This window comes from Patagioenas fasciata, chromosome 13, assembly GCF_037038585.1.
Source record: "Patagioenas fasciata isolate bPatFas1 chromosome 13, bPatFas1.hap1, whole genome shotgun sequence".
NCBI lineage: Eukaryota > Metazoa > Chordata > Aves > Columbiformes > Columbidae > Patagioenas > Patagioenas fasciata.
The window spans coordinates 9,529,992-9,555,378 of NC_092532.1; the positions used below are offsets into that span (position 1 = coordinate 9,529,992).

General features: G+C 50.7%; 1 protein-coding gene across 4 annotated transcripts in view; it reads left to right on the top strand.

Annotated features, from left to right (window-relative positions):
• The window catches only part of ANKRD11 (ankyrin repeat domain containing 11), a 137,104-nt gene that overhangs the window by 65,106 nt on the left and 46,611 nt on the right, over nucleotides 1-25,387 (top strand). The window contains exon 3 of one of the 4 annotated variants that reach the window (XM_065848301.2): nucleotides 7,397-7,483. The exons of the other annotated variants lie outside the window; for them this stretch is intronic. The gene's annotated coding sequence lies outside the window, so the exon portion shown is untranslated. The remainder of the gene's footprint in view (nucleotides 1-7,396; nucleotides 7,484-25,387) is intronic. 4 annotated transcript variants of the gene reach the window in all.

The window sequence follows — 25,387 nt, forward strand, 5'->3', positions numbered from 1 at the left end:
ATTAACTCAGGGAAGCTCCTGTTCGCTGATACAACTGCAGCAAGTCCAAGGATTTCATTAATTTGAACTATTTGCTTATTTTTACTGTTCTTTCTTCACTTCTTTATGTCTGTAACTCTCTTGCCTGCTCCGCTGATTATTTCTGAAAAACCAGTTGCTTCACAAGGGCACTCCAACGTACCCATTAGCGATGCAGCCGTGCTAAATTCCTGTAGGTCTGGGACACCTTTGCTTTACCCCCTGTGATCTGAAAATCTCATCGGTGCTGGTTTCCCCGCTTCCTCATGCTTCTGTGCAACCTCAGTTCAAAGTTATTTGATGGGGACTTGAAATGCTGTTTGAGCTCTAGAAGTATCATTTCCCTCAGAATATATTTTTTCTTTTGTTCCGCTTGATCTTGCGACTATTAAGTAGTTTTGAATAAAGATTATTTTTAGTCTTTTGCACCCTCTGCAACAAAGCACAGTAGCTTTGAACAGGCACCAAAATTTTCTCTAGCACAGTAGAGAAATTATTGCAAACTTGACGTAAACTTTCTCTTCCCAGTGACCTCGTTCAGTGTACGCAGAGCTAGCGTGCGATCCCCGGCCCCAAACCATCACATCAAATCGTTGTAATGTTAAGAAACCCAACGCATGTGGAGCAGAGGGGCATGAGAACAGGTTTCCTTAGACCCCTGTGGGCTGGGAGTTGAGCATTTCAGGAGAATTTTTCATTCCTGGGGCTTAATCCATGGCACATGAAAAACCCTGCCGGATCTGCTGTCGGAGATTTCATGAAACTCCGCAGCTGCTGGCAGATCTTCAGGTTCTTACTTGGGTCAGATGTAACCTCAGCCGATGTAAAGCTGTGATGCAAAGCATGTGTTGCAGTGGGAAGAGTTGCTGGGGTTGCTGCAGCAGTGGCTGGAGTTGAAATGAGCCCCACGTGCTGTGAACAAGGGCTCTGCCCGCGGCAGCGTGAGGTGCTTGTGCCGGGTGGAGGTGGCGTTGGCACAAGGGAGCGGGGTGGGGAGCTGTGCTGGACGAAAAGGAGAAGCTGGAGATACCGGTTGCATTCAGAAATCTGCTACTGGTTTTTCGTGAGTGAGCAATAGCCTGTAATTCCTGGTGCCTGAGCCCCCTTCTCTGCTGCGTCAGACTAACGTGTTGGAGATATCGCTCATGGTGACATCCCAGCCACACGTTTATTGTCCTCTCCTCCTTTACTTCATTATGTCTTGATCTCTGTAACCTCTGTAACATGTGTACATGCTGAAATGAGATTATCTTTAAAGAGCCCTTTATTAAAAATGTACTGACCTTCCTAATCAGAAGAAATGTTCCTGTAGCTACTTTTCTCCTTTCCTGCACTTCGACAAGTAGTGAGGGCAGAATGGTGAATCATCTCACCAGGGTGACAGTTTGGGCTGAAAACCGGGCGGATTTATCCAGATGCGTCACCACCGTGATGGTCCCCAGCACCCACGACCCTGCCCACTCTGCTCACACAGGGGTGCCCGGGACACCTTCCTCAGGCTGGGCTTGCAGTTCAGAGCAGCTCCAAACCTCGCTAACCTTCAGCTTGATGATGAGCGCGATGCTTGAGCTCCTGCTCTGCTCGACTGACTCGTGGCCAGACTTCTTGGGCAAGCGTTTGTGGCGGCTGCCCGGTGATTTGTGCGTGGTGGGTATGGCTGGTGGCTCTCTGGTGGATCAGAAGACCCTGATTAATGTCCTCACCACTTCCCAACCCAAACTGGCCCTGGGTCCAAGCTGACATGGGACCTGCACCCACTCTGGTGTCAGCAACCCCAGCTCAGAGCGACCACCCAGCCATCCCTGCCGCAGGGCACTGCCGGGCGCCTTGCAGAGGGATGAGCACGCTGTAAAAGGGCATGTGAGGGGCTAAATTACAAATGATTTGAAGCCTCCTTTCAGTGCCTGCTTTTACTGAGAGCTTTACAGCTATTTGAATCCAGTAGCAGGAAAGCAGGCGGTTTCCCGAGCGAGGCTGCCAAACGCTGGTGGCACCCGCGGAGCAGATGGGTGTCGTGTCTCTGCCCAGCCCGGCAGCAGAGCCCTTCCCTGAGCTGTGTGTACTTGTGCCTGGGATCCTGGTTTCCTTCGGGGATTACTGGAAACTCCCCACATCTGTGTGCTGTTTATTGCTTTGGAGCTGATGGCTGGAGGAGCAGGGTGGTCTTGCTGCTTTACCATTGGTAATTATTGCCGGAGCTGACGAGCCTTTCCTGTACGGTTCTGGTGGAGCCCTTGGCGTGCAAGGATGATCAGAGAGGAGGTTTTTTTCCCCTTGTAAAATATATTCCAGCTCCAGTTTGTAATGTGGTGAGAGGGGGAGCGAGAGAAGGGAACAACAGCATTAGCGGATGTAGAAGTAGCTGGAATGAGAAGCTTTTGTGCCATTAATAACAGCCCTGGCTGGCAGCCAAGGCTGGGAGTGTGGGATTAGCCTGAACAATCAAGACTGCGGGATCAAAACAAGGAGGCAGGAACAGCGAGGTCACGCTGCTGCCATCTGCGCTGCCGCAGTGGTGGGAGGCGGCGGAAGGGGAGCCGTGCCGGCAGCTCCCGAACGGCCCTGCGCCCCTGCGCCGCGGCCAGCCCTTGGGCTCCCGGCTCTGCCAGCACCTTCCCGGTGTTTTTGGGAAATGGCTTCTGAAAAACACGAGTGGCTCGATGGGGCTTGGTGGTGCGCTTGGCTCCGGGGTGAAGGGCTGAATGGTGGTTGTGACGGTGGGTTTGGGGTGGGTGTTGGTGTGCCAAGGCCTATTAGCCGCCTGGTGCTGGTTGCGAACCCGTTGGTGACCCGGGGCAGGTGTGCTGCGGCTTTACCGGGGACATGGCAGCATTGCCTGCACCGACCCTTCCAGGGCTCCATGTGCCCTTTACATGGTTTCCAAAGGACCAACAGGAGATTCTTGCTGAAAGATGAATTTCAAAGCAGATGGAGGCAAATCTTGTTCAGCTTCACCCTGGTCTCCATCACCTTCTGCTGAAATACCTTCCGAGAGTATCAGAAAGCAAAATGATCCGCATCATTTACGCTGCTTCTCCTCTGATTCCCCCCCTCTGACCTAGTAAATCTTTCTGTCCTGCAAATGTAAATACAAAAGCTGAAATGCAGTAGAAGCAAAGCAGCGTCCCACAAACAGCCTCCCAGCTCTTGCTAAAAATATCTCTGCGCGGTGCAGTAACTCCCAGGCATTCTTTTGTCTGACTGCTTTTGAATTCCCTAATTGAAGTTGGTTGGAGGGCAGTGCACCAGTTTCCTGAATAGCTCAGATGTTGATTGTGAGTTAAAAAACAAGAGCAAAATTGTTTTTCCTTTGTGCAGCCGTGCTTTTATTTACCTCCCCCCCTCCCCACCCCCCCACCCCTACCTTTTTAATCTCTGTATTTTTACTTGCAATTTTATTTTATAAGACAACTGCATTAAATATATGTGTGGAGAAGGGGCCCAGGAGGCAGTGAGCAGGCAGGCGCAGTTTTCGGTGCGTGATGCCACGTGCACGGTGGAGCCGGAGTGCCGGAATGGTCCAGCCTGGCGCAGAGACGCGCTGCAAATGGAGCTTAACGTAGTAGGAAGTGTTAATAATGGTTCCTAATTGCCTACTAATAACTAAATATGTGGAATTTGGCAGCAATTGGGGTATAGTTTTCTCCTGCAATCTGTCCGTTCCCTCCAGAAAGAACAAAGTTGCTTCACTGACGTACAGCAGCACCTCTTAAATTCACCGAAGGTAATGGGGGAAGTCTTCCAGATCCCGCGTGGCTTGCAGCCCTCGGCAGAGCCCACAAGGGTCCTTCCCTGGGCAAAAACTGCCGCGTCTTGGTCCAGCACTACAGGATTTAGCAGAGGAAGAAGAACAAAATCAGGCTGTTTTTCTCCCTTTTTTCTTTTTCTTTTGAACTTGGAAATACAGCAGCCCAGGCAGTTTTCGAGTGCCGGGAGCACCATGTGTTGCGGGCGGCTCGTCCGGCTCTCAGGGACGGGTCCCTGGGATCTCGTGGGGACGGGTGGAAAAGATTGTGACCAGTAATTTGTGATAAGTCACAGTTGGTCTGAGAAGCTCCCCAGAATATATCTGTTGGGTAAACGTGATAAACCGCGAGTGCTCAGAACTCCTCTGTGGCTGGTAAACAAACACAAATGTTGCTTTCACTCAAGCCTCAGTAAATTAAAGGTTTGAAATTGTGATGGAGATTGGAGAGCAGCTGATTTCAGATACTGCTTCAGGAGCCGGGGTTTATTCAGGCTCTTGGTGATGAGCCGTGTTTTGTAGCTGCTCAACAGCAGCAGAAAAACAAGCACATTTTTTTCTGTTTTCAGGGATAACTGCAGTGAAGCGTGGGGGGCCAGGGCTGTGCTGGTACCAATATACCTCCCCATCCTTGTGCACCTCGGCAGGCCCCAAAACTTCCATGGTGCACGGGGTGGGTGCTGGTGCTGCCCCCGAAGAGGGCGCAGGGACCGGTGCCGCAGCCCCTGGCCTGGGGACACAGGGAGCCAGGCTCCTCCGGCGTTTCCTTGGAAATGGAGCATCTTCGTAGTTCGACACACACAAAAATAGGATGCCTAATGGGCGAGCTGGCAGCCTGCGTGCTGGGTTTGCTGCCGCTCGCTCTGCCGCGGTGAAAAAAATGGCGAAATGGGTCTGGGGGATCCTGTGGCAGCGGGCACCTCGCTGTCGGGCACGGCCATGGGGGCCCAGCTGCCGCCTCCACCTGGCTCTCCTCACCCCCCTTCCCGCAGCAGATGGACTCTGGAGGTGAGAAACACTCTCATTTCCCAGAACCTCTCTTCTTCTCCAACCCCACAGCTCCTGCTGGCAGAGAGGCCAGTGGCGCCGAGCAGGGCTGTGCCGGAGCTGGGCAGGATGGCTGCGGTTCTGTGCCCTCTTAGCTCCTGGGTTAACGTTTAACCTGTTGGCATTTCAGTACCTTGCGTTGTTTGATGTTATGGGGCACTTCGTTCAGCTCTCGCCTACAACCGGGCACAGCTTATCTGCTGCGAAGGAATGTGAAGAATTTCATGGGGAGGAAGATGAGACTTTTTGCTTTCTCAGTGGGGGAAGCCACGTCTGGGCAGGTGACATTGTCATGTTTTCTGTACACAGACAGCTCCCTGCTTTGGGAGCCTGTACGCTAAGTTTCCACCTGGCCAAAGCATTTTACTTCGGACTGTAAACTTTAGAGGGGAGTGCACTCAAATGGAAAAGTTGACGCAGCCTTATCTGCGGCGCAGCCTCGCGCTGATAGAGGAATCCGAGCCCTGGCTTATGTCAGGCTTGAAGCTTTCCCCTTTCCTTCCAGCAAACCGCATACCGCTGCCTTGGAGCCGTTCCTTCATCAGGGGCATATCCTTCAAGGAGCATAGTTTGGTCAAGAATCGGATCTGGGTTCATTTAAAATATATTTTTAGTTCCCCGCCGACTGCCTCTGCTCCCTCCTTGCCTGATGCCGTTTGAATGGTCCCTCTTGGAGGGCTGGGCAAACAGCAGCACCCCTTCTCCAGAAACTTTAGCCCTTGTCTTCTGTAGGCAATTATTCTTGCAGGAGACATTCAGGTCACTCGTTCCCCTCGTGCAGAAAGTGACGCTTCTATGAATGACTGATGCTTAACATAGTCAAGGGTCACCTTACCCAGCTCAGGGTGCCCACGGCTTTCATTACAGTGTGTGGGAACGGCCTCTCAAACTCCTGCCGGCTCTGCCGCCAGCACTTCATTAGCGGGAAAAAAAGCCTGGCAATAAATGTGCCAGCTGTGCCCAGGCCCCATGGCCAGCGCGGCAGAGCCGTCCCAGTGCACCGTGGTGAGGTGGGAACCGCAGCTCCCCCTCACACCATCACCCTGATAACTGACCCGAAACAACGTCTGTGGGTCAGGCTGACATCTGGCACGGCACCGGCACCGCTGCTGGGAGGGAAGCGCCAGCGGGGCTGGAAGGAGCCGGGGGAGGACAGGAGGGAGAGAAAGGACGGACTGGAGCTGTAGGGCAAGATGTGAAACTGGAGAAGGGGCAGAATGTAATGCTCCGTGATTTTTGCAAGCGGCCGGCTGCTTCCACAGGATGTCTCGGGGCTAAGGGCACTGCTTGTTTTCTAGCAAGACCCTACGAAGAATAAAAATAACGGTTGCAGTTAATTGCCACGTATCCATCACGCCTTGGTTTTCATTTGTCTCAAGGCAGGATGTGCTTGCAGATGAGTTTGGAAAATAGCTGAGGATCAAATGTTGCGTTTTGTTCATCAGCACTGAGTATTTTGCTCGCTGTTCTTGTTCGGTGATGCAGATCTGCACGTGTATTCAAAGTCTGTAGCTCATATTACAGTTTCCTTCCTGCCATGGGCTTCTGTTTTCTGTGCTCACACCTTTCTGGAAGCCTCCTTTTGGACTGTGGTACGCTCTGCTTGGTTTTGTATTAAAGGAGTCTTTTCTGTAAGGATTGAGAAAAATCTTTTTGCTTTAGGTGTGTAAAGGGATAATACTCTTTAACAGCATTTCAGAATGCTGAGCCTGCTACAGTGCATTTTGTTTAGCAAAACCCATTTCCCGAAGTGGAGAAGCTTTTGCAGCTGAAGCAGAGGTTGAGGGTTGGTGCTGCGTTGTCCTGTTGGAAATCCCTGTGTGCTCCCGCTCCATCCGGAGCGCCCATCGGCAGTTTTGGGCACAGGCACTTTGTGGCCGTGCAGGGCTGAGATGGGACACGAGCGCAGCTGCGGCACCCCGGGTTACAATATCACCCATTTCTGTGCCGAGGTTGCCCCAAACCAGCTTCCTTTTCTCGGATGCTCTGAACACATCGCGTCTGCAAACAGGGACTGATGCTTGTGACTGAATTCTCTCAGATGGGAATTTACTCTTTTAAAACGGCTTTGATGGTCACACAGAAGGGTTGTTTACTGGCTGTACACACGCTTTGCTGTCTTGGTCCCGTGCCTGGCTAAGAATAGAACCCAGAGCATCACTCTGCGCCCCGTACAGCTGCGGCTCTTGGAAAACTGACTTGCCCGAGTGTTTTGTACGTTTGCGGCTGAGTCGGCAGCGGAGCTGAGGCTCCAAGCTGCCGCTTCTCTGCTCAACCCCCTCATCAGCGTTGCTTCTGAAAGGACTATAGATAGCGTGTGCAAGCTGATATTACAAAAATAAACTTCTCATAACCTCCCTTTGTTTTCTGTAAATCCCCAGACTTGCAGGTCCGCACCATTATCCATGGGCACTCACAGGACCATCCTCACCACCGCGTTCTCCCCACTCTGTTTAATTGCAAAGGAGCCTTTTGGAGCAGCCCTTAAAAACCCCTTTCGCCGCTGCACTATCCGCATTAAATGAATGGGGCTGTTGTACATCTGACAGCTGCCATTTTAATGCTTGGTGTTGTATTTCCTTTCAGGAAGCTCAACCTCACGAGGCAGATTAGGACTGTGAAATCCAGGTTCCATTAGAAACCATTGGAAATGAGTTCCCAGGTTGTTCTAAGGTAAATCAATAATGCACGTAATCTCCCTGGCCGGACTTAGTGACTGAGCCAACAGTTCATTTAACCACTTTTTTTTTTTTTTAAAAAAAAAAACACTTTCAAAATCATTCCTGTTGAGACTTATTTCTCACTCTGAATTGCTGTTACGAAAGGTTTGGGCAGCGTTTGTTTTTGAGCGCTGCCGAAACTTTGGTAATTTCCTCATCCTGGTGCTGAGAAGGAGCCGCGATCAGGGTGGCAGTGCCGAGCCTGGCACCGGTACCGGTGCGTTTGGTACTGGAGGATGCTGCTCAGGGACCCTCTGCTCCCGGACTCACATGTGGGTCCTGGGGGAGCCCTTGGCCTGTCCCTGTTCCCCCCCGGCCTCTTCCTGTCTGGGGGCAGGAACATGTTCCTTTGTTCATGACCATTCCCAAGCGCTCTGTTGTGCCGCCTCTGCTGTTTCACACACCGATCCTGGAAGGAAACAGGAATTTAGTTACAGAATAATCAAATCGAGAAACATGAAGCCTTTTCAGTGTTGCAATAACAGGTCTCGCTAATTTTTAATTTATTTGAAATGAGCTTTAGTAAGTGGATTGTCCTTTCTCCGAGCAAGTATTCCAAATTCCTGAATCTTTCACACTAAATACGATGAGGGACCACTGGTTTTCTCCTCTTCTGTTAGTGAAGCGAGGAAGATGATGAGCCTGTGAGCTCTGGTGCTTTCCCGGCCGGCATCGCTCTGTTCTGCGCCCTGCTTGGGATCAGCCTATTCTGCGTCTGCTGAATTCAGTGAATTTTTGTATGAGATAACTGCTGGTGTCACGTGATAGTCATCTTTTTGATTTTGTAGTAGGTACCTTGCCATTAAGTTTATCGTCTCTTGGAAATTCAGCCTTATTTAACAGTACGTGAACTGTCAGATGTTAAAATCCTGACTCTTGAACCACTAGGATGGGACAAGACTTGGCTTGACATAGGACTGTGGTCTTAGAAACCCTGTAATTCCCCCTTCTCCCCATGCACTGATATTACTATCAGCTTGTTCTTTTTGGCTGTGGCAGAGAGAAGATGGAGTTGCTAGAACATGATCTATTTTGATTACTAAAAATCTCAGCGCTGCTGATTTAGTCAGCTGGTACGTTACGAATGTGGGTTCTGTGTGTTCAAACTGTTCTTGTTTTTTTGTTGGTGGTGTTTTTTTTTTCTACTTAATAAGTTCTCCCGATGGTTGCCATGGAAATAATCCCGGGTTGGGAGGATGCGCAGGTCCGGTCCTGCTCCCCGCCCGCTGCCCCGCGGCTGCTCCACAGCCCCTTTGGAGCTTGGGGTGGAATCCTCCTGGTTTTCAGGGTGCAGAACATTTGCACAAACCATTCACTCCTGCTTTTCGCTGATTGAAGGTTAATTGTGCTTTTCTGTCCCATATTTGCCTGAATCCCGCTCATGTGAAATGCTTCGACTGTTGCTTTGCCGGAGTTTCTGTGGGGTCTGTGCTGAATTAGAGGGAATTTCCCCCACTTGGCTCCGGGTGCTGCCAGTGCCACTGGAGCCTCTCCCGACCCCATTTGTGCCGCAGAGCAACGAACCCGCTTCCTCTGGGCCCGCGTTTTCAACAGCTTCCTTTTTGTGTAAATGTTGTGTTTTTCATGAAATTGCTGCACGTTGTTTTCAGACTCGATTATTGGAATTTTGTTTGTCTAAGCCAAACCTGGGTAGTTCTTGTTGCTTGAAATAAGACAACCAGTCCTAACTGCAGGAAAATTCACATTGTTTTCCTGGCTTCTTACTACTGAAGCTTGTATTTACAGTGGAATTGACTCGTTTGTTTGTTTGTTCGTCTGTTTGAGGTATGGGGTAAATATTTAATGCAGCGTTCAGGGTATATGAATCCTGGTGGGCAGGAGCAGCAGCTCATCTCCCTGCACCTCAGTTTTGCTGGAGCAGTTTCCTGGGGCAGCATCTCTTGCAGAGGCCCTGAAATGGCTCAGGTTAAAATCAAATTGCTTCAATTTAGATTTTGGGCCAAACCAACAGCAGGGTTAAAAACGCTTTGCAAGGGTCTGAAAAGTGGTTTGGTAGATTTAATTTTGGGGCGAGCACTGGAAGAGGTGGGTGATGAGTTGTGGGGACAAAGTCTTGGGAACCATGTTGGGCTGGGCCAGCAGGACATTGTCTCTTCTTTCCCACTGTGGGGTTGAAATATGGGTGAATCAGAGCTTGGCTCTGCATGCTCAGCTTGTACCTGAAGCAAACACCTGTGGGAGATTTTTTATATATATATATATTTTTTTTTTTTTTTTCCTGACATGCTGAAGTGAGCTTCCTACTTCCCCCCTCCCATTTCCATACATTATTGAATAGCTCTTGCTGTGACAGGTAGGAAAACGTGTGGTGCAGCCCTTCGCGTGGCACGGTGACAGACCTGAAGAACCCCCCGGCATCACCCACGTCCCCAATTCCACCCCGGACCCCTGAAACGCTCCGTGTTTGGGTCATCCCACTGACCATGGAGTCTCAAATGCAGATTTTAAACAGCCCAGGCAAGCACCTTAATGCAAATTATGGAGCCCACAACTTGCAGCCAGTGCCCACCATCCTGGTGCAGCTGGGGAGGGACAAACCAACCGTGGGTCCCGCGTCCCCTGACACAACTCGGGGTGTATTAAATTAGCGAGCGGGGTGACAGCTGGGCAGGAGACTGGGAACAATGAAGATAAAGTTGGCTTTCAGCGATGTGACCCTCTGCAGGCTGCGCGCCAGGGGACTTTAAATAATGGATGGGAGCAGGGCCCCCGGCCAGCTCGGTAATGCACAGCGGGTCCGCGGCCGCAGCGCCCGGCGCATCACCCGCCTCTCGCCCAGGCGCTCCCATCACCGGCGTAATTTCGCTGCTTTTAAATAATAAATCATGCTGGGAGTTGAAATACTCCTTCACCCCATTCAGGCCTACTAGGGTGTGTAGCTACACAAATGAATTTTACATATGGCAAGATAAATTTTGTATCGAGCTAAAGGAAATTTCTTGCAGGGGGAGTTTAGCCCTCCTGATATCAGTGACGGGGGTTTAGGGTATCAAAGGCAGGTGGTTCCATCGAGTGGCTTTTGATCTGGCTCGGTGTCTGGAATGATTTTGAAGCTTGGCTTGGGGTCACTGGCCTGAGTTCACGGGTAGTTTGTGGGGTGAAGTTCTCCGATGTTGCAAGTCAGAAAAATCCCCTGGGCTGCGGCCGTTTCCACCAGTGGGTGCACGAGCTCCCCAGCCACAGGAGCTTTCTCTTCCAATGGCTGAAGATTTTAAGCGATGAAAAAAGCTTGATGTAACCCAAAACCTAATTTCTTCTGCCTAAGTCTTTAGATAAAGTCCTGTAACCTCTGCTTATCTACATATGGGTGTGGAAAAGCTAAAATACGCTTTGACTTTTCCAGGCTCTGGGACGGGGAGGGATTGGGGTCTCACGCACATGGAAACACTTTTTTTGATGGACTCTTGCAGCTTTTATGCCCATTTGTGTGGGTCTCCAAGGATTCTGAAAATGGGATTTTTTTAAAAAAAACATATAACTGCTACACTAGAATCTGTGAAATACAAAGTACAGGGGTGTTGAGCATGGTGCAGCAGGACGGTGCTGCCAGAGCTGTGCCAGCCGGTGGATCTCTGACATAGTGATCTGGGGACAACCAGCCTTGTCTGCAGGAGGAATAAAATGCCGGAACGGTGTCACAGGAGATGGCTTAATTTGTTGAAAGAAGATAAGGAACAGATTTTGGTTAAGGGTGTGATTCAAGGTAAGATTAGAAACACGTTTTGACATTACAGGGTGCTGGCACCGAGGGCTTGCATCTAGGTGTAAGATTTCTTTTGTGATCCTGCACAAAAAATCCTCTGCTGTGCTTGACACTGAGGATGACGTAGATGTTTGGGACCCTCTCCCAGGACGCACCTGTCCTGTGTGTGCATCTCATGGGACTCAGAATCTGTGCAGGGTCACTGAAAACGGTGGTTTTCATGCTTGCTAGGGCAAGACTTAAAGAATTATTATTTCCGAATCAGGAAGTGAGTGATGTCGAAGAGCTACATAAGAAAGCGTAAGCTGCTTACGGTGGATTAAAATGACTGACCGTTTAGCTATGCAATTAGATGGGAGATGGTGTGATAAATCATGAGTAACTAGCTTACCTGTCCCATGATGTTGTTTATCTCCGGGCACATGTGCACCAGTTTCCATAGGATGTTTAAACATTTGCATTTAAAGACATAGGGCCATGAGAAGGGGGTGAATGTCTGTGCTTTTTGTTGTTTTCTGACGTTCAAGGATAACTAAGAAACCTCAGGTTTGCCCTACACATCAGCACCTGAGCATTGTGCTTGCTTCTGGCAGGACTTGTGTGTTCCAGGTGAGGCTTCAGCTGGCGCAGTGACGCCCGTTCCCTCCAGCTGCCGAGCATGTGTCCCCACAAAGGTTTGAGCTGTTACCAACCTGGATTTGCAAGTGCTCTGGGCATCAGGAGGCTTTCATAGGGCATGAATGTGTACGGTATTTTAAACCATCCATTGGTCCTGCCAGATGGCCGGGTTCTGGGGTGATTTGGGTACCTGCAGCTCTGCCGTCCGTCTGTCTGGGGCATCGGTGCTGTGAGGCCCCAGGACCAGTGGTTCAGTGATGCCAGGTTTGCTTTTCTCATCCCGAGAACTTCTGCCTTACCTTCCTCCAGCTCATCAGTGTCTCCTTCACCTCCCACGTGTGTACAGCTTGGCAAACGCCCTCAAAATCCTTGTGGTTTTTGGCCAGCTCCAGTTTGGAGAGTTGGCTGGTCGGAGGAGCGGCGCTTGTGTGGGAAAGCAGCTCAGCCCATGCAAGATGCTGTTGAGCGTCTCCTCCATAACGACGTGACTGTTTGAATGGGTTGTTTTCCCAGGTGATGGTGACAGGTCATGGTGTGGCCAGACAGGAGCCCGGCCCTGCAGGTGTGCTGCCTGTGCAGTTCTCACACTAAACGAGTCATCCAGAATTTCAGGCTCTTACTGAAGCTTTGACTCCAAAAGCTCTGAGGTACACAAACTGTGATACAAGGTACAGAGAGGGACTTCCAAAAGAAAAAAATGAAATAGATGAGAAGGATGCCAAACAGACATCGCAGCGGTGTGCTGCGGGCAGAACGCGCGGCTGAGCCCCGCAGGAGATGGGCAGGAGATGGGAGATGCTGCACCATCCATCAGCTGGGTCCCCCCCCCGCCATCCCCAGCACCATCGTCCGTCCTTCCCCAGCACCTTCACCCTTCCCCGCGCTCGGGAAGGGGCCTGTGCTATTCTTAGCCTCGGCAGAGGTGCTACTGCTCCAGCGAGACACACACAGCAGCCTTTGATAAAAGGAGCGGGGAGTAACCATGGCAGTCTGGTAACCATGGATTACAGAAATTAAAGGCATAAAGCAAATAGCAGGATTATCTGTGGCATGGTGGTTTTCTGGTGAACAGAAGGCCCTACCTAACTTCCACATTTAGGTGAGGCACTATAAATTACCTGTAGTTAAAAAATAATGCTAATTAAATTCAAACGCAATAACGATTAACACTGCTGATCTCAATTCACTGAATTTCCTTGCGACTAATTGACAGAGGAAAAAAACCTCAACCCTATAGAGAAGAAAGGAGGGGGAGTTTCTTGCTGCTGGCTCTGTGCTGCATCCCTCTTCTGATGCACCTGTCAAGTTTGCATTTTCTGTTTCCCTAGCCTTGTTATTTTTTATTTTTAGTGCAAGGCACTTCACAAATGAGCCGGGCTTGCCTTGCCCATGCCTTTGTGGGCCAGTGCCCGGGGAGGTGGCCCCAAGCTCTGCCCATGCTGCACCCCGGGGACTGCGTGGCAAACACATGGGGAGTGCCGACACCAACCCCCCAGCACCGTCCTGGCCCTGCTGTCCTGGCACCACTTGCCATGCACCCTGCGTTCTTTGCACAGCGAATATTGCTTTCAAGTTCAGCGAGTGCTGAGACTCTGCATAAATGGGCCTGCTAAAGATATTTTTTGACATTTGCAAATCCCATTAAGCTCGTTTCTCCCTTCTCCTCTCTCTCACTCCCAGCTTCACGCGGGGCACTGCAAAGGTTTGTGTAGCTGGCCGGGTCACCCCCTGCACCGCAGAGCTCAGAAATATGGGTCACAATGAAACGAGGAAAACAAAAAGTACATTGTCCTGATGTGGGATGCTGATGGCTGATTGAGGGACTCCATAAATGGACAGTTTGAGATCTTAATGAGGTACCAAACATGAGGTAATTCGGAATATGCCCCTTTCGCGCTGTCTGCTCGCCGGCACAGCCTTCCAGCGATGGGATCCTCGGCGTATTCCTGCATGATGCTGTTTGAACTGCTCTGTACCGCAGGCAGGGGCTGGCAGCATCAGTTCCTGCGTGAGTCAGTGATAAAAAGCCCATGAGCACATTGTTTATTTTCTTATTTACAAATGATTCTCCTAAGTTGAGGTTATTCCTCATGGCTCTAAGCACAGGGTTGGATGTTGGAGCAGATCTTTACCCTTCGTGCTGTCTGGGGTTATCTGCAGATTTTTCTCCAGGCTTTTCAAAATCAAATTTGAAAAAGGATTTCTGTGAAATCTTTGTTTCTGGGAAATTTCTGAACCAGAGTAGCCCGTGGTGGGACAATCAGCCAGCGGTGCTGTAGGTGTGTAATTACACAGGTTTTGGGGAGCGGGGATGCAAACAAGTTTGCATACATTGAATTACAGGCGGTGTTTTAATAGTATGTTTTTTAGGTCTTGGCTCAAATCCAGAATTTTTTCGTGCTATTATCCTCTATTTACAGCTTTCAGAAATCAGCTGATGTCACTGCACATATGTTTAGAGCCGTTGCTAAGGTGATTAGCTCCAGAATTCAACGCCTACGCAGTTCTGATGAAAGGCTGAGAAACTGCTCGGCAGCGTCTGTTCAGCTCCGTGCATTGTCGGTTTGAACCATCAAGAACCATAAAACAATGTTACCTGATTTTAGGGTGAATACGTTGGCCTTGACTGATAATCATGCATCAGGTGTTACAGGAACAGAACCTTTATGTGCCGCGTTTAACCAAGTCAGAGAACATTGTTCACTGGGAAAATGTTTAAAATTGCCAGGTTCTCCATTCCCAAGAGCCTGTGCAGTGCTGGTGCGTTCAGGGTCTCCTCTGACAGCTTGGGAGGCAGAACTGCCGGCTATAGTTGTGTGTCCTCTCAAATGGAAATTAAATTTACCTTCCTCTCCTCTTGTAGAGAGCGGGATGGAGTTGCCTGTACCAGCAGGGCTGGGACCCCATTACCTGCCAGGCTCCTGCCAGTGCAGCACAAGAACAGCTTTTGTTCATGGCTGAGAAACCATGAAATACAATAAAGTTGCCCACAGCCTGCACCAAGAAAGGGCTGCCGGATTACATTTTAAGAGCATTATAGATTAAAACTGCTTCTGGGTTTAAGTCAGTGCATGAAATGTATATGAAATATCTTCTTTCCAGTCCAGGGTACTTTGGTGTCCTTAAAAAATTAAACCATTTTTAAAAATTGCAGTTTAAACTTTGAAAAGATGTGGATATGTACATGTATTTTTCACCCAGTCATCCAGTGCACACAAAGTATCTTGAATGGTAACAAACTTTTTCTTCCCTGGGCTCTCACTGTTCTCCCACTGTTTTGTTTTCTTGCCCGTTTTTAAAGGATACTGGCTAAGGCTTGGCCTAGTTTGCCCATCATCACACCGTGAAACAGCGCAAACATTCGCCTAACGCAGCTGCCTATATTTTTGTACTATGGGCTGTGCCAATATAGCCCTGCCCAGCAAACAGCTGAGTGTCAGTAGTTGTGCAGCATGTGGTTTTGCACAGACCAGGACTGAAAAGATGATTTTGCTCATTCCCTCCCCTGCTGTCTGCGTCAGGGGCTCAGTGCAGGTGCAGGTGGGGACCTGGCCTGGGTGTCCCTATCACTGGGCCGTGTTTCCAAGGAGGAAGAGCAGACAGGTTGATGCATCGTCCTTCCACCCAGCCCGGCTCCCAGACCTTCTCAGGCCCCTTTCCTGCTCCTCCTCCCCCCCAGATTGTCTGTCTGGGGCTCCAACGCTATTCCCAGGGCCCGAGCAGGGTGAATAGAGGTTGCACAACCCCATGGGGCTCCGCGGGGAACAAAACCCAGATTACGGCCTTTCTGCACAGAGCTGGAGGGGCCAGGGGACATTGATATGCAGATCTGCGTGTCGGGGGCCGCGGCCGCATTGTGTTCACATGTCCACATGTGAGGTTCATGGAGCCACGTAGAAAAGAAACTAAGTAAAATATTCTGTGCTGGAGCGTGGTACGGGAAACGCGGCAGTGATGGAGCAATTTTCCAATACAACCCTAATTCCAGGAGGCCGTTATGACTAAATTGCACTGTTGATATAAAATGTTCACACTTTCCGAACCTTCTAATTTTCTAAGGTTCATTTCAAGTGGATTTTTTTTTTTTTTTAATTTTTTTGCTAGGCTCTGCTTTTGCAAGAATGACATTAAAAATGTGAAAGTTGCTGTTTGAGTGAGTTTTGTTCTGTCCTGGGGCCAGGCTGCCATGCACAAAAGCAGCGGGAGGTTTGGTCATTATCTGATGTCTTTTACATGAGACGTACCCCCTCTGGAGAGCAGCACAAGGCCCTGCAAGTGTCCCCGGGTCCTGCTCACCTTAGGGCAGGTGGCTTCCCCAGGGACTGCCCCTGTTGAGCAGCTCGGATGTGTCTGTTCATGATCTGCCGGTCCCATAATGGTGTAGAACGTAGAAGTGAAGCCTTTGTTGAGAGGTAGGAATGGCAGCGTGCGGATGGTGAACCGCAGGAGAACACTTCTGAGACCAAAATTTGGCGTGAGCTGCAGGAACTGGAACCCATCACGTAACTCTCCAGAAGAAAAAATGTTCTAAAGCAGAAGGAAAATTGATAGGCTGGGTCGGGCTGGCTTGGGGAGCAAGGAGCCTGGGCCAGGAGAGCCCTGTCAAAGAACCGTCATTGGGTTGCTCTGGTTGGAAAAGACCTTTAAGATCATTGAGTCCAACCATTAACCTAACCCTACCAAGTCCACCTCTAACCCATGTCCCTGAGAACCTCACCTCTACCACTGTTCAACCCTCCAGGGACGGTGACCCCACCAATGCTGTCCCTGTGCTCTGTGGAGCGTGGGACCCTGGGGGAACGGAGCTGCAGGGCAGGGTCAGGATGCTGCAGGGACCATAGGAAAACTAAAGAAACAAGATATAGCTGAGGTTTTATCTCAGTATATAAGCATTTTAGGAATTGTACCTTAAATAAATGAACTAGCAAACAAACTCGTAACTCTGAAATGGCATTGTGTATTCTGCTCGGTGCAGGAATCTGTGATGACATTCCTGGGACAGAGACCTGCCCTTGTCAGCGCTGCTGGCCCAGTCATGTTCCCAACATCTGCAGAGAGAGGGAAACATTGCATTTATTTCACCATTTCTAGAAAAGTCTTCTGCCTTGCTTTCAGCCCAGCTTCTCTGAAGAGTGCTGGGCTTCCTCCTGTCCTCGTCTTGCACCTGCTCCGGTGTTGGGGCGTTTTCTGGCTCCTGCAGCTCCCGTCTTTGTGCTGTGGGTGCGAGGGGATTGGGGAGTGCAGAGCCACCCATTCTGGGAATCCAAATAGAGCTCCATGTGATCAAGTGCTCACAAAGAAATCAAGTAATCCATACTTGGGACAAGTTCAGGGCTTAAAATTCTTAATAGCCTTGTTCCCGGGCTCTGCAGCATGTGCTGCGCTGAATATGTTTTGGGAGTCAAAGTCTTTGCTTCTGATGGTTTAATTTGGACAATGAGTATCACTTAATAGTAGCATTTTATTACATTCGTTTCACTCTTACTTTTCAAAGAATCCTTCTGATGCATTCAGGCTCCTGCCCTTTGGATGCTAATGGGTTTCTGCTGAGATTTTGTTTTTGTTATTACGTAGCACCAGGGCTCCCATTTGCAGGGGCTGGGTATGGAGAATGCTGGGCCTGAGACAATGCGGCCATTCACCCGCCCTGATACAATGGGCTGGAACGCTCATCATGGCAATTAGCATGCAGAGCCCCGTCCTAATCAATGCGTTGTGCTGGGCGTCTCGGCTGCGCACGGCTCGTACGGCTCCTGCAAAGCGCTGAGCTGTGCTGCACAGCCAGACCATCCTGCGCGTTTCGGCGCTAAAATAAACGTGTTCCTGGATCACTTTGTACAAAGCAAGAAAAAATTTCCCAGTTTGCATTGTAGCACAAGTGGAGCATCTGCAAAAATCACGGTAGATGGAGTCCAGCGCTATGTCGTGTACAAAGGTATTTTTGCAGTAAAAACCACTACAGATATGGTTGATCCTTGTCCCCTGTGTCTGTGTGGGCTGCTGGAGCCGAGGGACAGTGTGGTGCTGGCTGATGGGGCAGCAAAAGGGGCTCCCCGGGACAAGCCTGGCTCAGCGCCCCCAGACAGGCCTGGCTCAGCGCCCCCAGACAAGCCCGGCTCAGCGCCCAGCACTGCACTATCCCGGTGCCTCTGTGTGCAATACTGCTCATCTTCCCAAGAGCTGCAGGGAAACATTAACTCACAGTGGATTATTTTTGCAGCCTTTCATATATTCTTTTAGTTAGTGCATGTTGTCTCTCCTTACTGACCATCGCAAGCACCTGAGCAGCTCCACGTGAGATATTGTGTTTGATGGAGCAGTAGCATCTCTGTTTTGTCCCAGCGTGAAGTTCAGAATGACTTTTAAATGCACTTTCTGGTAGTATGGTTGTGTTGTGTAAAATGTAAAAAATATCAGTGTTTATTTGGCCTGCCCTGTACCAACCCAGCAGGCTGAAATGCTGACTTTCCTGTTCTATAAGCAACGGAGTAATTGAGCCTGAGCAGGGGAAGCCTGGAGGAGGATCTGGCGAGCGCTGGGGAGAGGGAATCACCCCACTGTCCAGACAGGTGGGTCAGGGTCAGAAGCATCGAGGCCCTTCAGCATCCCCATCGTGTGCCCTCCCGCTGTTTGCTGAGTGTGGTGCTGCTCTGGTTGCACCAGACCTGCTCACAAACCTGCCCATGTAACAAACCGTTGCTGTTCAGCGACAGCCGGGCCTTGAGACCGTGCTCTGGCTGGTGTTTCTGCCTTGCTGTAGCAGGACAACGTTGCAAGTTAGAGGAATTCGTTGAAGTTTGTGCCAGAGGAGCCGTAAGTAGAGGCTGTGCGTGCAGTAAACATACAATCCCAGAATTTGTAGGAACATATGCAAAGCATCATCATCGAGAGCCTGGAACAAAGCTCTGATATGCTGGGAAATACCTGTATCTTCCTGAAAGCAGTGTACGGTTCCCCATTTGTTCACTTGATAACACCTTTTGATCTAATGCTGGAGTAAATTAATCCATCACAAAGTGGGGAACAGAGACTCAGATAAATCCTTGCAGAAACAGGGAAAACCGGCTAACAGGGGAGCATGTCCTGCGTGGCTCTAGCCAGGCAGAGCGGGTTTGTTCTTCCAAAGGTCAAGCCAGCGATCTGGGGGAGGATACCAGACCCATTTAATTCGCTGTGATCCGTGGGCCAACGCAACCACGTTTTGCTGTGGTTCTGTGTCAGAACCGGCGCTGGAGCAGCCGGGTAATCTCAGCCTGGATAATGTGGGCACGGAGAGCCGGCAGCGTTAGTGAACCTCTGGGCCCAGAAAAGCCTGGAGGTTGTGGGGATGAGCCGGTGGTGCCCAGAGCATCTGCTGGAGGGGTCAGGGGGAGAAGCAGGAGGTGCTGGAGGTGGATGAGACGTGTACGATCACTTCAAGAATATACTGAGATGGGGAAATGTGTGGTTTGTCTGTACACCCTCTGGTTTGTACCTTGAGTAGCTCATTATACTTTGTGTTGCAAAAGCCGTTTTTAATCTCTCTCAATCTCAGTCATGAGGCTCTAAGGTGAAAGGGTTTATAGGGACCAAAATGAATCAGGCCAGTCCCCCTGGGCACCATGAGGCCGCTGCCGAGTGACACAGCCCTGGAACAGCTGCACCATGTGATGCGGTGTGCCGGCAGGTGCCAGGGGCTGCTGGACTGCCCAGGGTGGCCAAAACATGACGTGACCCATGGCTGGGACACGAGGCTGCTGGACTCTGTCCCCGGTGGCTCCTGGTTCAGGGCAGCGGGGATCGATTCTGCATCCAATCCATGCCTTGGAAAGGGACAAACACAAAGATGGGTTGGTTCACAAACCGCAAACTAGAAAATATTTTTTCTGCTCAGTAGCATGGCACTACCAGGCACTGTTCAGAAACCCTTGTCCTCCTCTGGACATGTCACTTCGGCATCTTCCTGCTGGAGATCCCACAGCAGCACGGGCTCCTCGTGTGCCACCTCTCCATGTCCGTGGGGCTCCCTGTGCTGGTCCCTCATGCCGTCACCACCATGCCCAGCCCTGCCTGCGCTCCTCCCACTCACTGCCATTGCCCAGCAAGTGCTGGTGTGGAGAAGGAGAAGAGGACTCGTTGCACACATGCTCATCCCTGGTTGCTCCGTTTGCTGTGTTCTGGTTCCACATGCTCCTGGTGTTGGGGCTGTGGCACAGCAGCCAGCACTGGGTGGCACCGGTGGGTTTGTCAGCGAGTGGTGTTTAAGCCAGTTGTAGCTGATGCCTGGCCGTAAGGAGTCTCATTAGTTGTGCAATTTTCCGTGAAGGTTTGTTTGACCTCTGTCAAGTGACAAAGTGTGGGTTGGAGACCTTGCCCTCGAGTCCCACCGGGCTGAGCTGCCTGTCTGAGCTGCAGCTCTTGCCAACATCAGCACCTGGCAGTGTCGGGCGCTGGGTGAGGGTTCTCACTGTTGTTGGGTGAGGATGCAGGAGGGTTCTCAGCGGTGTCTGGTGCTGCTGGCACCTGCCATGGCCATCCTGCCTCCCTCTCCTCGTTCAGTGCTACTGCCATCAAGAACAACAAGCCCGGGAAGTGACACAGTTCAGAGGAACTCCCTTGGCAGAGGGATCATCAACCCAGGCAGGCTCTGCAATTCAGGGCACAGCCCCAAAAATGATTGTGTTTGGTGCAATGGGATGGAAAGTGGGAGCAAAAGCGGCTTCAGGCAGCGGCTGTTGACAAAAGCGATGCTGGGTGAGTGGAGCCTCAAGTCCCCACGGGGCTGAGCCCATCAGATGGGCAGCGCGGTGATTTCAGTCACCCAAACGCCCCTTGATCTGGCCTTAATTCGGGACGCGGTTTATGGAACTTAGCGGTGGATTTTCTGGCTGTGACGCTGGTGGCTGCCCCTCCTCACTGCCCGGTGTGCAGCACGTCAGGGGGAAACCGGCTGGGAGCAGAACTGTGTGTAAAAAATGACAAACGTGTTTTAAAGCCAGATAAATTCCTTCATTTACTTGGTAGTGAGTGGTTACATTGGAACCGCCAATGGAAAGGGGAAAAAAGCCATAAAGATGTTTCACAAAAAATGGTGTAAACCACTTTTTCACTAGGCAGTTGTTAAGCAGTTAGGATAGGAAGTGGTTAGAAAGGCTGAAAAGCGTGTTGAAAACTTGTAGTGGTGCTGTAGGAATTGGGTGTCGCGGTGAGGTCCCCGACAGAGACGCGAATCAGAGCACGGAACACGAAGCTGGGGGAGCCACATGCCGTTTAAAGGAGATGAATAAGAGATGGCCGAGCCATGTCCTCGTCTCGAATAAATAAATAACGTAGGTGTGACCTTTCCTCGGTGTTCTGATACTGTTTGCAGCCTGTGCTCTTGTGTAATGCCCCACTTGCCGTGACCAGCAAACCTGACTCTGCAGCGAGATGATTTTTTTAAAGTTTTTAAGGCTTCCTAATGGCCATAGATTTACAGGGTAGCAGTCACATGTGAGTGGTAGAGAAAGCATGACAAAATTTTGTTTTCCTCTTGTTGTATGAGAGAATTTAGCGCTGAAAAAAAATGTGAAGCCTATGGAACTCAGAACCAGGGAATTTCAGAGTAGCAAAGAATTTTAGGGTTTGTTGCCCATTCTCCAGTGGATCTGTGTGCACCAACTGCAGCGATTCCCTACGATAGACTTTACCCGTACAGCACTGAGGCATCAGCGCTTTCCAATGAATTCTAAATAAATGGCTTCATTTGCAGGCTTGGTTGTGACTCACACCCTTAGGCTGATGGCAGCAGCAGCGTGTTTAACTTGCGCTAAAATGAGGACGAAACTCAGATTAAGGTTTGAGTCACGGGCTAAAGATACAAAGGAATAAGGATGGGAGAGAGAAAAGCAGCGGGTGAAGTGCCCAGACACTGCAATTCCCGTCCGTCCGGTGCGGCTGTGACAAAAGTAACGGGAAATTTGGTTTGGGAGGTCTGAGAGGAGAGTGGGACAGGAGAAAATAAAACACAAACCCAGCAAGCTAATGCCGAAGGAATGGGTGACTTGACTTCAAATCCTTGTACTTTTACTTAACGTTGTGAAAATAGGTTGTGGCAACGTGTGGGTCATGTAGAGTAGGGAGTAGAGGTGGACGTGAAAATAACTTTGGATTTGGTCAGTAGAGACCTCTGCATGTGTAGATGGGAGTGAGATATGGTGGTGTGATACGAATGGAGTGTATTGATCCCAAATGAACGGTGCACATGGGTCCCATACAAACGGAGCACACAGGTCCCATACGAATGGAGTGTATGGGTCTCGTGCAGAGCTGCTGTTTCCCCGGCCACCGGGGTGTGCGGTGGGGCGGCAGGAGGAGCAGGGCTGGTCTGAAGGTCACTGCGCTGCCCGAGCTGCTCGGGCTCATCGGCCTCGCAGAGCAGCACCCCAAGCCCTTAGCCTTTAGAAGAACATGAAAGAATTTCTGTCCGGATCTATTTATATTGATATTCTCAAACACAAGGCGAGTAAAATGTTTTTGGAACTGCTGGGGAGTTCATTTCATGTACTAGAGATACGCAGCCTGCACTTTCCTTCCAAAAATAAAGCAAGGGGGGGCAGGACTGGTGTGTATGGACCGCAGTGCTTTGGGGAAGGGTCTCCTGAGCACCGAGGAAGCTGTGCAGGGACGGGAGAGCCCGTCTTGGCGTGCCGTGTGGATCTGTACGGCACAGGCTGCGTGGGGAGCTGAACAGGTTTTGCAGGAACCACATCCAAGCCGGGTCCATGCGGCACCACGAGCTGCGAGGTCTCTTATAAAACAATGCTCACACAACAGTCTTTGTAAAGTGAAAATTGAGCTGCTGCAGCAACTGGTGCATCCTGAAATCCCTGACAACTGCCTTGTAAAGTTATCTTAAAGCCTATCTGTCTTGACAGTGCCTCTTAATGGCTTACTAATAATGCTCTCAGATTTGCTGGAGCTGTGCCACAGCCCTGCTGCAGGTTCGTGATGATCTGCTGTGCTCTCCTCCAAGCTGAGGTCTCCTCAGTTTTCCACGGCAAAGCTAAAAATCCCCCCAGACCGGCCACCTTGGGAGGTGTTTCCTGGGGCATGGACTGATGTTCAGCAGCATTTTGTATTGCGGTGGAGCCTTGGGTTCCCCATCACCTATAGCAGTTTTGTCGAGGGTGACATGGGAGCTACTGGGGATTTCTAAAAATTAAAGTAATTGCCTGAATTCCACAAGCAAAAATTTCAGCTCCATGAACACATATTGCTACGACGTGGGTTTTGTGCATGTCGGTGTGGGGATAGGGTTGTGTAATCCAGACATACAGCGCTGGATTAAATTATTGTGTGCTGCAGGGTATTAAATCTCAGTGTTTTCTCTGCGGTGGGGGTGGGAAGGGGATTACTGGTGCAGACCAGCATCGCTGCTAAGCTGAAGGATGTTTTTAATCTAAAGAAAAATAGCAACCAGAACGCTTAGCGCATACCTGGGCTTTAGTCATTGCCAAAGAAGGTTTCATGTGCAATCCTGACAGCTCTGCTCCAGAGGTGGGGGCCGCGGGGGGAGAGACGTCAAAGCAAGAACAAATGGAAGCAAAGAGCTTTGCTGGGGAAATATTTGAATGGTTAGTTTTACTTGGTAAACGTTTGGGAAAATGTGCGGGTTCAGCCAAGCAAATGAAGAATCCTTGGGCTAAAATGGGAACAAAATGCAGCATAAGGCTGGGTTTTATATTTAAAAAGTCCTGACGTGCTGCGTGCTCCAGCAAACACGCCGGTGCCAGGCACTCCTCTCTGGCCAGTCTTTCCTCCCGCTCCCCTGGCGTTCACTTACACCGTGTTAATAATTACTAGAATGTACTTTCAGGCAGGTTATTTGTTTTCCCCCCTCATGATGTGCAAGAGCAGATAATGAAATTAATTTGCACACTTTGTGAGTTTGCAAAGCCGGCTGCGGCCACGTTGCCGTGACACTGAGCGGGTGCCGGTGGCTCCGGGGCCGGTGTTTGCACAGCCGGGGCGCCAGGCTGCGAGGGAGGGAGACAGCTCGGAGGGACACGGGGTGTGCTGTAAAACCCCTTCCTAGTGCACTGATGCCAATCAGCAGAGCAGGTAAACAGCCAAACGAAGTCCTGAAATTCCGGTGTTGCTTCTGCAGGTTGTGGAGCTGATGTTACCACCACTCAGGGGCCTGCTGGTGAATTCAGATGTCAGGTTATAGCCTTGTCTTTGAGCAATGAGTCCTGTATCCTCCAGCTCACGGTGTGCAGATCACAGGGTTTCCTGGCAGCGCTGGGCACGGTCCTCGGGACTGGCGGGGTGTGCGGGGTGGTGGTTTTGGTTGGGACCTGGCTGCGTGTCCGTGGGGAGCCCTGGGGAGGTGGCAGAACTTCACTGTGCAGGGGGACCTGCAGCTCCTGCTGTTTTCCGTCCCCTGTGCCATTGTGCTTTGCTGGGGAGCATGAAGCACCAAGACTGTCAAGCTCGACACTCCTGTCCTGCTCTGGAGACCCCAGGGCCGAGCCTGTCACCGGCGTCCCCACAGGCACCCTCCTCTTGGCATGTCCGTGTGCCAGGCTGGGGTTGTGTCCCAGCTTGTGAGAAGGTTCAGCCCTCGGATCCGGAGGCAGAAGCTGGTTGTGCTCGGGGCTGCAGCTCACAGGTGCGGCAGGACCATGAGGACCAAACCCATCCCTTTTCCAGCTGCGACACTGCTCAGAGCACGTGCGCTGTGTGCCGGGTGCCAACCACGTCAGCCTGTGCAGACCTGCAGGACGGGGTATAAATAGCTCCGCTCCGGTTGTACCGTTCTTGCCTGTATCCTGATGATTTACACTGCGGGGCTTGGCTCTGCGTGTCCCTTAGTGTGTTATTTTGATCCATCTGCAGACTGGCTGTGGGCTGCTCTTAGGGCACAGGCTGCCTTTCACTTGTGGCTTATGTTGGATCCCCTGGGGTCAGTGAGCCTTGCTTAGATCCCTCTCTTCTCCAAATTTCGCTGCCGAGCACCATGTTGTCACGTTGGGCTCCTGAGCCCGGGGGAGGCAGACAGATCCAGCACGCCGTTGGGAGACAGACCTGGCTTTTTTGAGGAAGACAGGGAGGCGGCAGAGAATCTGGGTTTTTTCTTTCCTTCAACTTGCCACACGTATGTTTTGTCTGAACGTTGCCTTTTGGAAGCTGCGGGGGCTCCTGGGCGAGCGGCGCTGGGGACGTGCCGTGGGACAGGGACATCTGCAGAGCCTCACGCTTCCCGCGCGGCACGTGGCTGCTCAGCTGCCCAAATGCCGCTCCAAATATTCTTAACTTGGCTCCGTTTTCAGCAAGTGTTTAAGCAGTAGCTTTATAACAAATTGTCTTACAAGAGGCTTCGTGTACGTGTAACTGAATTATGTTCAAAGTTGGGAAAGGCTCTCAGTTCTTTTTGAAGAGTGGGGGCCCTTGTCCTTACAGAGACGATCTGTTAAAGCAGGCCCATTTTAACAGCTTACCATCACTCCTGCTCTGATGACCCACTCAACAATAACTTTGTAGAGAAAATTGAAT